General features: G+C 37.4%; 1 pseudogene; it reads left to right on the forward strand.

Moving 5' to 3' along the window:
* The window catches only part of LOC125856293 (isoleucine N-monooxygenase 1-like), a 49017-nt pseudogene that overhangs the window by 2348 nt on the left and 33543 nt on the right, over positions 1–13126 (forward strand).

Consider the following 13126-nt stretch of genomic DNA (forward strand, 5'->3'; position numbering starts at 1 on the left):
AGTAAACGCGCTCGGACGAGAATTCCGTCAGTGCAGTTAGCTCCGGAATGTCGAGTTTGGTCTAGATTGACCCTTCTTTTGTGTCCCGAGGTTTTTGATATCTGTTCGAGCCCTTTTGTGGGTTTTGGCTTAAAATGGCCTTTGGAAGTGGGACCCACTTTTTATCGAATGACCTCTGATGGAAATTTTGACTGCGCCGTTGAGTCTGGAATATCAAATTTGGTATGGTTGCATATCTCGTTTGCGTGCACGGGGTTTCGAACGAGATCGGAGCACCCCGTCGGAGTTTAAGGTTTTGAAATTATTGCAGATTTTCTGCAATAAATGCAGAAAACCAGCAACAATTACCAAAACTTCAACCTCTCTTAACTCTCTCATCTGTCAACCGATTTGGGCGATTCAAAAGGCAAAGTTGTGAGATTTTTCGAGGGCAACGCGTTGGTGAGCTCGGATAGTGGTTTGGGGTTCCCGTTTAAGGTAATTTCGTGAAAAAAACCTGACTACAGTGCCTTTTCGAGTCCTTGTTTTTGGTATTTTTGTTTTGGCCATATCTCACTAATTTTAGCTCGGTTTTGGGTGATTCGAAGTCCCACGTGTTGAGAATTGTCGTGGCTGGAGTTTTCTTTCGATTTTAGCATTTATTTGTTTTCTCTTTATGGTTGGGTCGCTTGTCTGGCTCGATGCAAGCTAGGATAGCTGAAATAGTTCTTTCGTGGTTGCTATTTTGACCCTATTCTTGGTATGCTAATGTGATTTCCATTTCAAAATAGGACTAGATTTTTTAAAAAACATTAGTTAATATGGAACTTGTGTGTTTGTTTCATTCATCGCTTGTTGATCTGTTAGCTGGCTTTCTTCGTTGCAATGCTTATTTCTCCTTTTCTGATTGTCTCATCATGTTGGCTTGTTCCGTCTCTTGTCTCTTTGATGCTGTTCTTCTTAGATTTTTTCGTTTTCTTTCATGTCTTTATTCATCTTTCTTTTCTACAAGGCATGCTAAAAATGGCGTTAATGTATGTACCTAAGTCCCTTTCGAGAATGGTATTTGGGCTGTCTCACTCTCCCTCTTCCTGATGTTTTTGAGTTTGTTCTCCCACTGCTTGGAATAATATGTTCACCCCTCTTTGGTTTAATAATTGATATTCAAATAGTTACTACTTGCGAGCTTGAGCCAACATAGGGCCTGATTGTCTTGTCTTATCTTCCATATGTTAGTGTTGTTGAAGTTTAAATTGTGTTGTTAGTACTATTTAAAGCGCAAAATTATTGGTATTGATTGTTATGGGCATCCCGCCTTTTATTAGTATGAAAATGAATTGCCAGCAGCCTGGTCATATGCAGTAGCAATTTTTTATTTGTTTAAATGCAGCACCTCAATCTTCTTACCCCTAACATATAATAATAATATGAATTCACGCCTAGCAATTACACCTCCAACCCAATTCCAATTTTAACATATCATTACTCAGTGGTAAATAATGTTTGTCCAAAATTTGCCGTCAACTTTCACGTGAAAGCAATTATTATACATATGTCCTTCAAATTTCATTTTATAATAATAATATGTATTCCTATTAACAATCAATATATACAATACAATATTAGAGCTTACCGAATTTTAATCCTAATTAATTTTTTTTTTTTTTTTTTTTTTTTGTTTTGTTTTTGTTCTCACTGTGATGATTAGGCGATAGTGATCATTACTCTATTTTAGTTTCTTTAATTAAGTCATGTGGGTCGTTTCTCATCAGTTTACTTGTTTTTGTTGCATGTGAAATACGTCCATGTCCTCACGGATTCCCATCTCCTTCTTGCATTTCCTATGGGGCCTTGGAGGCCCAATCCCCTTTTTGTTGAGTTGATCAACCTTCAAAATTGAAGAACATATCCTTGGCGTGGGCATACAGGTGTTTGGAGCTGATACAGGATTGTATGCACTAGTATACGCCTAGTGTATACGAAGATGGGAAAATGGGCCTACAGGCCCCAAAATTCAAATTTGTATTTTGTTATTTTGGGCCTAAGCCCTTGTCGTTTCATCCCTTATTGTTTGTTAGAATTTAGGACAGGTGCAAGATTGGGCCTAAGGCCCAAAGAAAACTTTATTATTATATTTTCCTCGTTAGTCTAGGACAGGTGCAAAGAACAGGCAAGAATTGGGCCGAAGGCCCAAAAACGAAAATAGGCCCAAGTGCTGGCCCAGGCGAACATAAACCAGACTTGGGCCTCCAAGTCTCTTTCCCTCTTTATCTTTTTGTGTTTGTTTATTTGCTAATATCCGTTATTAATCTTAAGGTTAAAAAATTCAAATCCCCGAAAGACGCTTATTTCGTTTTAACAACTTTACCAAATCGATCACCTTTAAAAGAACTTGAAGAATTTTTGCAAGGAAAAAACCTCACTTAGATGATAATATTTCAACATTTTTCTTTTTCCCCTTTAAAATAGTTTCGACTACAAAATAGTTCAATTTTGCAAGATGAGTTAAGTTAAAATTGTTTTAGCCAAATAATTAATTGTCGGATAACCACATTAGTGGACATTCTAGGTGCTTTTAAAACCTTCCTAGACTGTTAATAAAAATCTCGAACCCTTTTTAAAGTTTTCACTAGATTTCTGTTTTAGTCTTTTGAAAACAACAGTTTTCTTAATTTTGCTTTAAAATTAAGTGGCGACTCTAAACCAGTCTAAAGTATATTTTCCTTATAAAACAGAATGACGACTCTGCTGGGGATTTGAATGGTTTCTAACATTAAAATTAATTTATTTGGCTTTGTGTTTTAACGATTTACTTATTTAATTTATCGTATATATAGAATCGTTACATTCATGGCATCCGATTCCGCCAAATGGCAAATAGTTTGCATTAGGAAAAAAGACGGTTACGTGGCTTTCCACGACTGTCCTTCAGAAAAACACCTTTGAAATCTTTTGAAGTGATAAACGAATAGTTGGCTTGTGGTCATCCAACGTCGTTTATTATACTTCACCTTGTAGTTTGTCCAACTCGGGTTTCCGGTCTTTCAAAAACCAACTCTTAGTCAACTAGGATAGAGCGAAACCAAATCTTTTTAGCGCATTGAACTAAGATGACCTAACACCCAAGGCGTGTTGGGTCCATTAGAGAGACCACCTTGAGTCCAAAACGGCCCACGGCATAAACGGACGATCATTTTTATGTGTTTAAATTTGAAGGACGTATACGTTGTTGGAAAAATCATTGTTCCTTGGGGGTTGGGATTCTAATAGTTTGTTCTAGTCAAAGAAGGAGTTCTACAAGCTACTATTATATCCAAAGTGCGGACATCCCGAGACAACAAGAAATCAAGGATGAAGGATCTTCCATGGAAGCATAGTTTAGGATTGTACCCCTGCGTGGGACTAATTTTTCGTATCCCTTTCCCCCTATTATGTATCCCCATTCAGTTTATTCATAAGACTTGTATAAATTTGGGTTTTGGGGCAATGCAACGTTTCAATTGATCTATACATCCTTCAAATCGTTAGGCCTACCCTTGGCATAAAAGAGTCACATATATGTTTAGAATGCGCAATAACTGTTTACGTGTTATAACTGTTTATGTGAATATGTTGCTTTATTTGAAGATTTTTCTAGCTCACCCCTTCTTGAAAACTTTCTAGAAACCCCTAAGCACAAATATCAAGTCACTATCAATAGTGCGTCCAAATACTCTTGGAGTCTTTAGTTTCCCAATAAATTCGAACTTCACTTTCAAACTCTTACTCTCCTATCTCAGAAAAGGTTGATTTATTCAAGTCAAAAAGGAAGGTCGAACTACGTAGGACCTGAATTCTCTTTTGTGAGATACGTAGGCAGCCTTTCAAGGTTCGGTCCCCATTTTTGAGAAATTCTATATTTCCAAGTCTTACAAAGAAATTAGAGTTATATCTCAATCGAAAAGCAAAGTATGACAATGAAATATACAATAGACTTTGTCCCGACTCAAGTCGACATTCGGGTCCATTAAGCTCAAAAATAAAATAGTCAAATTTTCGTCTATTTAGTCATTTTATGTGGGCTAGTTTATCTTCAAATAAAACAACCTTTATGTGTTTACAATAATGTGTGTGATATTTTGTATTATTTATCAACGACACAGACTAACACATTTGCCTTTGAGTTGTTTTTCTTTGTCAGGTACTCAAAACTGATCTGTGTTGAGAAAAATGACTGAACATCCGTACTTCACAAGGTCCAAAGACCCCAAAGATTCCTTCTCCGACCAATGTTTGTCAAAAGGCAAAGAAAAAGTGGTTGAAAATGTTGAGAATACAAATTTGACCGAAATTACTGTAAATGACCCCATCATTGTCGAACAGAACAAGTTGATTGCACAATTGTTCCAACAGATTGCTGAAATGAGGGCGGAAATGGATAAGACACGAAATTTGACGAATCTAGCCGTTATTGCCAACACTCCTACTCTAGACAACGGAAGACCTCCACTCCATTTTCCTACTTCGGATCCAACGCTCGAGGATTTTTCAAACAATTCATCCCCCTCTACCATACCAAAACCTCTCATCATCGACTTAACCACCCCTAACCCATATCATGCTAGCTCTTTACACCAAAAGTTACCTACTCATCCAAACCCAAATACCAACACTTTCCAAAATTTTCCTCCTGTCCATCAAATCCTTACTCAAATTGTCCAAAACCCATCTACCACTCAACCCATACCTCTAAAAACCGCATGTCATCTTCCAATATCACCTGAATTGTACCCTCCCTTTACCCCACATGTTGAACTCGAGCATTATGAGAAGAATGAGAAAGAGTGGAAGGTCATAAAGGGAAAGACTGAGCAAAACATCAGAGATGAAGTTATGGATGCAATGAAGGACGTTCAGTACACCCCTGAAATCGTGGGGTTGAGTTATGAAGATTTGTGTCGTCATCCACATTTGGAGCTTCCAGAAGGTTTTAAAGTACCAAAATTTGACACTTATACTGGAGTTGAAAATCCTTTTACTCATTTGAGGTCTTATTGTGATCAACTTATTGGAGTAGGGAGAGATGAAGCTTTGCTAATGCGACTCTTTAGTCGTAGCCTGAAAGGAGAAGCCTTGGAATGGTTTATTTCTAAAGAAATCAAGCAGTGGCCAAGTTGGAACGCTTTGGCTAAAGACTTCATTGAAAGGTTTGGTTATAATGTAGAATTCATCCCTGATCGATACTCTTTGGAGAGAATCAAATAGAATTCTACCGAAAACTACCGAGAATATGCCTATCGTTGGAGAAGAGAGGCTGCAAGAGTTAGGCCTCCCATGACCGAGAAAGAGATTATTGAAGTATTTGTGCGCATTCAAGAGCCGGAGTACTACAATAGGATGTTGCTCATTTTAGGAGGGAAGTTCAGTGAGATAGTTAGAGTTGGTGAAGCTATTGAAGACGGTCTCAAGACCGGAAAATCATCCGAATGACTCCCGAAGATGAATCCTCGGGACCATTGAGGAGGAAGAGGGAAGATGTTTCATCTATCTCATTTGAATCAAGCCAAAAATCAAAGAGGCATGCTAGTGTCAATGTTCGAAAGCCTTTGCCATCCAAAACCTACCGTTTAGCTCCACAAAATCGTCACCCCATCCAATCAAACTACCAAGCTCCATTGCCAAATTACCCAAACGTTCAATCAAGTTACCAAATATCATTATCAAGTTACCCAAATGCCCATACTAGCTACCAAAATTTCCCAACATCAACACCTGCTCACCAAAATCCTCCAAGTTATCGCCAAGTATCTCCACCTTCACGAAATAATCTTTCTTGTCAGGAGTTTTTGAAAAGACCTTCTCGAGTCTTTACTCCTTTGGTTGAAAGTCGAACCCAACTCTTTGAGAGATTAAAAGTGGCTGGTCTGATACGAACAATTGATCCAAAAAATGTCAATGTCAATTCCAGACTTTACAGGCCCGATCTTCATTGTGCTTACCATTCAGGAGGTGCAGGGCATACCACTGAGGATTGCATCAATTTGAAGCATAAAATTCAAGACTTGATTGATCAAAGAATTGTCACTCTTCAAACTGTCGCTTCCAATGCCAGTGGTGATTCACTGTGGAATCGTGGAAGATTCGCTATTAACATGATTGACCCAAAGTCTCAAGCACTTCCTCATCAAAACGCCCCATATCATCGTCAAATGCCTTTCCCTCAGCAAGGCCAATATGATCCTATTTGTCCACGTCTTGAGAAGAAACCTGCTCGAAAGTTTACTCCTCTTATTGAAAGTCGGACGAAGTTATTTGAACAATTGAGTGCGGTAGGTGTTATTCATCCAGTCAAGCCTAAGCCAGTCGATACTAGCTCAAGATTTTACCATGCTAATCGAAGATGTGCGTATCATTCCAATAGTGTTGGGCATGATACTGAAAACTGTATTAATTTGAAGCACAAGATCCAGGACTTAATCGACCAAAAAGTGGTCAGTACCACTGCACCCAACATCAACAGTAACCCTTTGCCAAACCATGGAGGCGCCACTATCAATATGATAGAGACAGAGGATGAGTGGTGCACGGTAAAGGCAATAGTTACGGCAGGTCCTGACTACCTTGAGAAATTTGTAGCTTCTCCGAGCATAAGTGAGAAACTCAATTTTACGAGCATGATACCCCATCAAGTTTTTGCTTCTGTGGTAAGAGAAGGTCAGAACGAGAAAGGGATTAATCATGCTCTACCAAAGTTTTTGCCTTATTTATGCCAGTCCTTTCTGGTGGAGGAATATGCCAATGATGAAGGTTTTGGAGAAGGAATTGAGGATCCTTTTGAAGAAGGTGATGATGCGCCCAAGAAGAGGATCGAGACGCTAAGCATACGAGATGCCGAGCCAATGGAGCAAGTCCTTAATTGGACTTCCACTCCACTCTTGATTCCTCGTTCAGCTTGATAGACAAAGATAAATCTTATACTATTTCTAAAATCGGGGGTAGTCCGGATGAGGCCCAGAACCCACCTTTTGTGTTATTTTACCTAATTATATTTTAATTTCCCTCGTAATGTTTTGAAAAAGGCGAAATGGCTCATTGTCATAGGCAAAGTTCGTATTTCCTTGTTTTCAATGAAAGCCTCTTATATTGCAAAAATTATTTTTCTTGCTTTATTTTTCTATCTAACAGTCTTTCTTTATAGTTTCAGTAATTTTTTATTTTTTTTAAACCTGTCAATATCATGTCATGTCACTAGCTGAATGAACAAAATGAGGTAGATGAAGATGAGTTTGAAAAGCATGACGAGGAGATCATGATATTCGAATACCTTGTCAAAGACTTGAAGCAGTTCGAGAATCTGAATAACTTGAATCTGAACGAGACATAAACTGCAAATCTGGAAAAGGATGACTGTGTCAAAGAAGTCAGAATTAGGGTCCATTTGAGAGAAGATCCAAAAAGAGAACTCAATAGTTCACTTGGAAAATACATCGATGCATTTGTTGGATAACATGTCGTAGACGTTCATCTCAAGTTTCCAATCAACGCAAATACTATCAAGAGTTGTAATATTTGAAGATTCAGAGTTTCTTTTACTTCTTTCCTTGTAATTGCATCTTTTATTTGTAATCGTCTTATGTTCTGTAGTTAGAAAATTATATATTGTAATGAACTACGTCTGACCTGAATTCTCGAGAATGAGATACGTAGGCGGCCTGTATCGGCCTCGGTCATTTCCTTATCAAATTTTCTTTTCGTTAATCCTCAAGAGGGGAACTATGTTTGACCTGATTCCTGCCTCCACGGGATACGTAGGCGCCACAACGGCTCGGTCATATCTCCCGTAAGATTTCTATTTTTCTTTATAATAGAAACTGGGACAAATTTTTGAGAGGGACTCAAAAATTCTCAAGAAGAGGATCCCTACAACAAGTCAAGATTGAAGATACATTTAGAATCACAACTGGGACAAACTTTTTGAGAGGATCTCAAAAATTCTACAAGTCATATATCAAAAGTTCGAAATATCCCAAGACATCTAACTGGGACAGAAATTTTTGAGGATGGCCTCAAAAATTTCTTCAAGCATCACTAGAAGTGTGTAGTAAATTTTGAATATTTCAAGCATATTATAAGTTTAAAGCTAACTTCAAATATCTTAGGCATCGCTAAAGTTCATAGTCAATTACAACAATCTCCGACACCTTTGGATCTTAGAGTCAACTGCAAAACCTTTCATTTATAGCAGATTTTGAGACGACCGTGTCAGATATTTCCTAAGATTTAAGGATTTTTGAATTATCCAGAACAAGCTATCGGATACACCGAAGTTTCGAACCAAGGACGTTCATTTAAGCTACGCATGACATGACATTTGTCAGTGATTTTTGAAAATCCCCTTTTAGACTTTTGATATATTAAATATTTTGCATAATTTCATCTTATGTCTATCGAGAAGTAAGAGATCGGAGTGATCAACCGAAGATAGCAAGACAAAGAGCAAGCGATAGAAGAACTCAACACAGATCAGTTGTTTTAAAAAAAACTAACAATTTTTCTGTAGATGCAGGTTTATAAGTTTGCCTCAAGATCATCATATTCCTCCATTCAATGAATATGAAAAAGTCAAAAGAGCGAGGAGCTCTCCGAAATTGACAACTTTTCTCAAAGCATGAATCACAATGAGTACAAATGTTCACATATGAACAAGTGAAAGAATCACTCTCAACATGTACAAGCATCTGCAATGGCATCAAATACATTTTCAGTATCAAGAATATTTGAAGAATATTCACAAATCGCGTCGATGTCAGATGCGGTAATGTGAAAACCCCCAGAGGGACATTTCTACAGTATTATCAAAAAAGATAATACCACCCACGAGAGGGACATCATCATCATTCTATCGATGGAATATCAACATGATCCCACCAATGGATCATCATCCTAACAATGGATCATCAACAAAGCATCATCATCCTATCAATGGATCAACATCTTCCTGTCAATGGATCAATATCATCCTACCAATGGATCATCAACGAAGCATCATCATCCTATCAATGGAGCATCAACATCATCCGGCCGATGGATCATCAATCATTATCCTACCAATGGATTATCAACGAAGCATCATCATCCTATCAATGGATCAACATCTTCCTGTCAATAGATCAATATCATCCTACCAATGGATCATCAATGAAGCATCGTCATCCATATCATAGCAAGTCATCATCTACTGCGTCAAAACCGATGGAGGCTGACGTCAAAACATTTATAGAAAAGAACATTTGTTGAATACGGTGCAAACGACATCAGAAAAGATGCAGCACAATGTGGAACTTTCCCTTAGCGAAAGCTGAGGATGCGAAAATCATCGAGCCATCTACCTCGTTACAGTTGGATACTCCTCGAGCCATCCACCTTGTTATGGTTGGAAAATCATCGAGCCATCCACCTCGTTACAGTTGGAATATTATCGAGCCTCCACCTCGTTACAGTTGGAATATTATCGAGCCATCCACCTCGTTACAGTTGAAATATTATCGAGCCATCCATCTCGTTACAGTTGGATAATCATTGAGTCATCTAGCTCGTTGCAAAGATCACCGGAGTTTGCCATGTAGAAAACAAGCAATGACACCTCCAAATCCACAACAAATCATGAGTTGTAATGGACATACTGTGTTCGAAAGCGGTATCCATTATCTTTTACTCTCAATACTTCTTTATTTTCTCATCTAGTTGAAAAAGATGTTTATGCTTATTCGTAAATATATACTCACTTGTTATATGCATGATCTTTCTTTATTTTTGACTCAAACCGCTAGCTAGAGCGGTACTATGTCTACTAATTATTTACTTTGAGTGTGCAAACACATACTAAAGATACTTATGTGACATCTTTCACAACAAGAGTAACTGAAAAACATTGTAAGAGATGCTACCACTTTTTTCAGTTACAGTTTCTACTAACAAGTTTATTTCAGTCTTTGTCGAGAGCATCCGAAAAGATGAATTCTCAACCACAGGTGCGGACGACATCAATAAGGATGCAGCACAACGTGGAACTTTTTCTTAGCAGCGAACTGTGATATAGTCCGAAGAGGAGTATCAAACTCTTAGGACGCGAGCTAAGAAGCAACTTCCACCACAATCAAACCACACCCCTATCATAAGGCATGTGGGTTTTTCTTTGGGTTTATCGATTTCAGTCTCGCATCTGGAAATTTTGATTTTCACCGGATGAAGCATTCCAATCTGAGTGACAATGCACCAAGAGCTTTGGAAATTATGTTAGTGTAAGTTCTTAATTATGAGTGTGAAGCATGCCACATTCATGACTAAGAGGTTGCAAACCTCTTTTTCATACTCGGTAATTGTCACTCTTCCAGAACCGAAGGTTTTCTTGCATAATAAATTTCCTTTTCAACCAATAGAGTCGAACTACAAGCAGCCTGATTCCCTAAGTTGAGGGATATGTAGGCCGGATTAGTGTTGAAAACTCGTCTGTATTTCAACACTCTCTCTTAAATCTTATTCTCGAGCATCCCGGTCCCTACGTAATTCGGTATCAGGATGACTCTTGAATTCTTTCAAAATCGTGCGTAAGATCAAGCATATCGAACTACAAGTGACCTGAATTCTCATATAGCCTGAGATATGTAGGAAACCCACTTCTGGGGTCCGACCATAATTTCTAAAATTCGTACCAAAAAACCTTTTTTCAAAAAAGATGAAAATGTGGTCGGTCAAAATTGGATTTGTCAATTTCATCTTCCTCGAATTGCTTGCATCAATCCAAGTAAAATGAGGGACAGTTGTTGACACCCAATTTTGACCCTCCCCAATATAAATTAATCATCGAGCTTCCTAAATTCTAAATGATTTGAAATAATTGGCTTTATAAAATTCAAAATAATTTTTAAGTCATTTTAAGTAGTTTTGTCAGTTTTATAAATTTTAAGATAATAAATATAATATTTTATATAATTATGTATATAATTAGTATATTTTATGAATATTTGAAATTGTCTCAAAAGATTTTAGTTTTAGTTAAATATTTTGTTAATTGGTTCGGTTTAAGTAATGGTTTATATTTTTAAATTAATTAGTTTACAATTAAGTTAATTATTTTATTTTGTTAAGATCAAGAAACTCGATAATTAATTTCTTATTAATTCATCTTATTTAACTTTTAGCCAATTTCACCAATTAAATTCAAATTGGCTAGGTTTTAATCTTAAATTGATTAAGTTTGCAATCTAATTGGTCATTTGTCTAATTCAAATCCAACCATCTATTTCTCACCTCATTTCAACCCATTTAAAGGACCAACTTTGGGCCATTTTAATCCGGCCCAACAGCACAACCCCCTTTTAAAATTCTCAGCCCACTCTTAATTCCATTTTTCTTGTTTTCCAGCCCACTCTCTTTATTTCCAGCAGCCTACCATTCCAGCAATACATACAGCGTACCAAATACCAACCGACCCCACTCATACGTTTCTCGTTCTTCTTCCTCCTCCAACAAGGAGCACAACGTGACCAACAGCAAAAGCCCTGTACTCGTACGAATCGCAGCAGGCACGCAACTGTCCCTATTTCCTCTTTCGGAATGGGGTTGAATTTTCAGAAAAGTATATCCTCCCAAAATGGTGAAAGTTTTTGAAAGTTTGAATTTCAAATTTTGGTCTCTTGTTCTTACCCGAAAATCAGTTTTTTTCCCCCTTAAAGTCGAACCCTAGATCCTTTATATAGATTTTTACTGTTTCAGTATTAAAAAAAAAAAAAAAAGGGAAGAAGGGGGAGATTTTTTCGGAGTTGGGAAAATCTTACTAAGAATAAGAAAAGTAGCTAAAGAAATACATACTAAAGAAATCAGAAAGGACAATTGATTTCAGGGGGTATTCGATATTTTGCACATACTTCTCAACTGTTGCTCGGGTTCAAAGTTTTGACGTGGTGAAGTTCGTCTCTCAAGCTCGTCGTCTCAGTTCGTTGCACCCTAAAAGGTAAACTCTTAGAATTCCGACTCTTTCGTTTGATGCTCTGTTTGGGATGAAATGAAGTGGGCTGTTGTTCTGTTTTCTTTCCTGCAAAAAATGTTGTTGTGCTATTCCTCATTCATGACTTTCGTCTGTCGAGAGGTAGTTCGGTTTTAAATCCATGTGTCTCGGTTGTTTGAAGTTAAAATGAGCCTTTTCTAGCAAACTAAAAGCTGAAATTTTATGGATCTTTGAGCTGGAGTTTTCTTTCGATTTTAGCATTTATTTGTTTTCTCTTTATGGTTGGGTCGCTTGTCTGGCTCGATGCAAGCTAGGATAGCTGAAATAGTTCTTTCGTGGTTGCTATTTTGACCCTATTCTTGGTATGCTAATGTGATTTCCATTTCAAAATAGGACTAGATTTTTTAAAAAACATTAGTTAATATGGAACTTGTGTGTTTGTTTCATTCATCGCTTGTTGATCTGTTAGCTGGCTTTCTTCGTTGCAATGCTTATTTCTCCTTTTCTGATCGTCTCATCATGTTGGCTTGTTCCGTCTCTTGTCTCTTTGATGCTGTTCTTCTTAGATTTTTTCGTTTTCTTTCATGTCTTTATTCATCTTTCTTTTCTACAAGGCATGCTAAAAATGGCGTTAATGTATGTACCTAAGTCCCTTTCGAGAATGGTATTTGGGCTGTCTCACTCTCCCTCTTCCTGATGTTTTTGAGTTTGTTCTCCCACTGCTTGGAATAATATGTTCACCCCTCTTTGGTTTAATAATTGATATTCAAATAGTTACTACTTGCGAGCTTGAGCCAACATAGGGCCTGATTGTCTTGTCTTATCTTCCATATGTTAGTGTTGTTGAAGTTTAAATTGTGTTGTTAGTACTATTTAAAGCGCAAAATTATTGGTATTGATTGTTATGGGCATCCCGCCTTTTATTAGTATGAAAATGAATTGCCAGCAGCCTGGTCATATGCAGTAGCAATTTTTTATTTGTTTAAATGCAGCACCTCAATCTTCTTACCCCTAACATATAATAATAATATGAATTCACGCCTAGCAATTACACCTCCAACCCAATTCCAATTTTAACATATCATTACTCAGTGGTAAATAATGTTTGTCCAAAATTTGCCGTCAACTTTCACGTGAAAGCAATTATTATACATATGTCCT

Source organism: Solanum stenotomum, chromosome 2 (genome assembly GCF_019186545.1).
Source record: "Solanum stenotomum isolate F172 chromosome 2, ASM1918654v1, whole genome shotgun sequence".
In the NCBI taxonomy this organism is placed as follows: domain Eukaryota; kingdom Viridiplantae; phylum Streptophyta; class Magnoliopsida; order Solanales; family Solanaceae; genus Solanum; species Solanum stenotomum.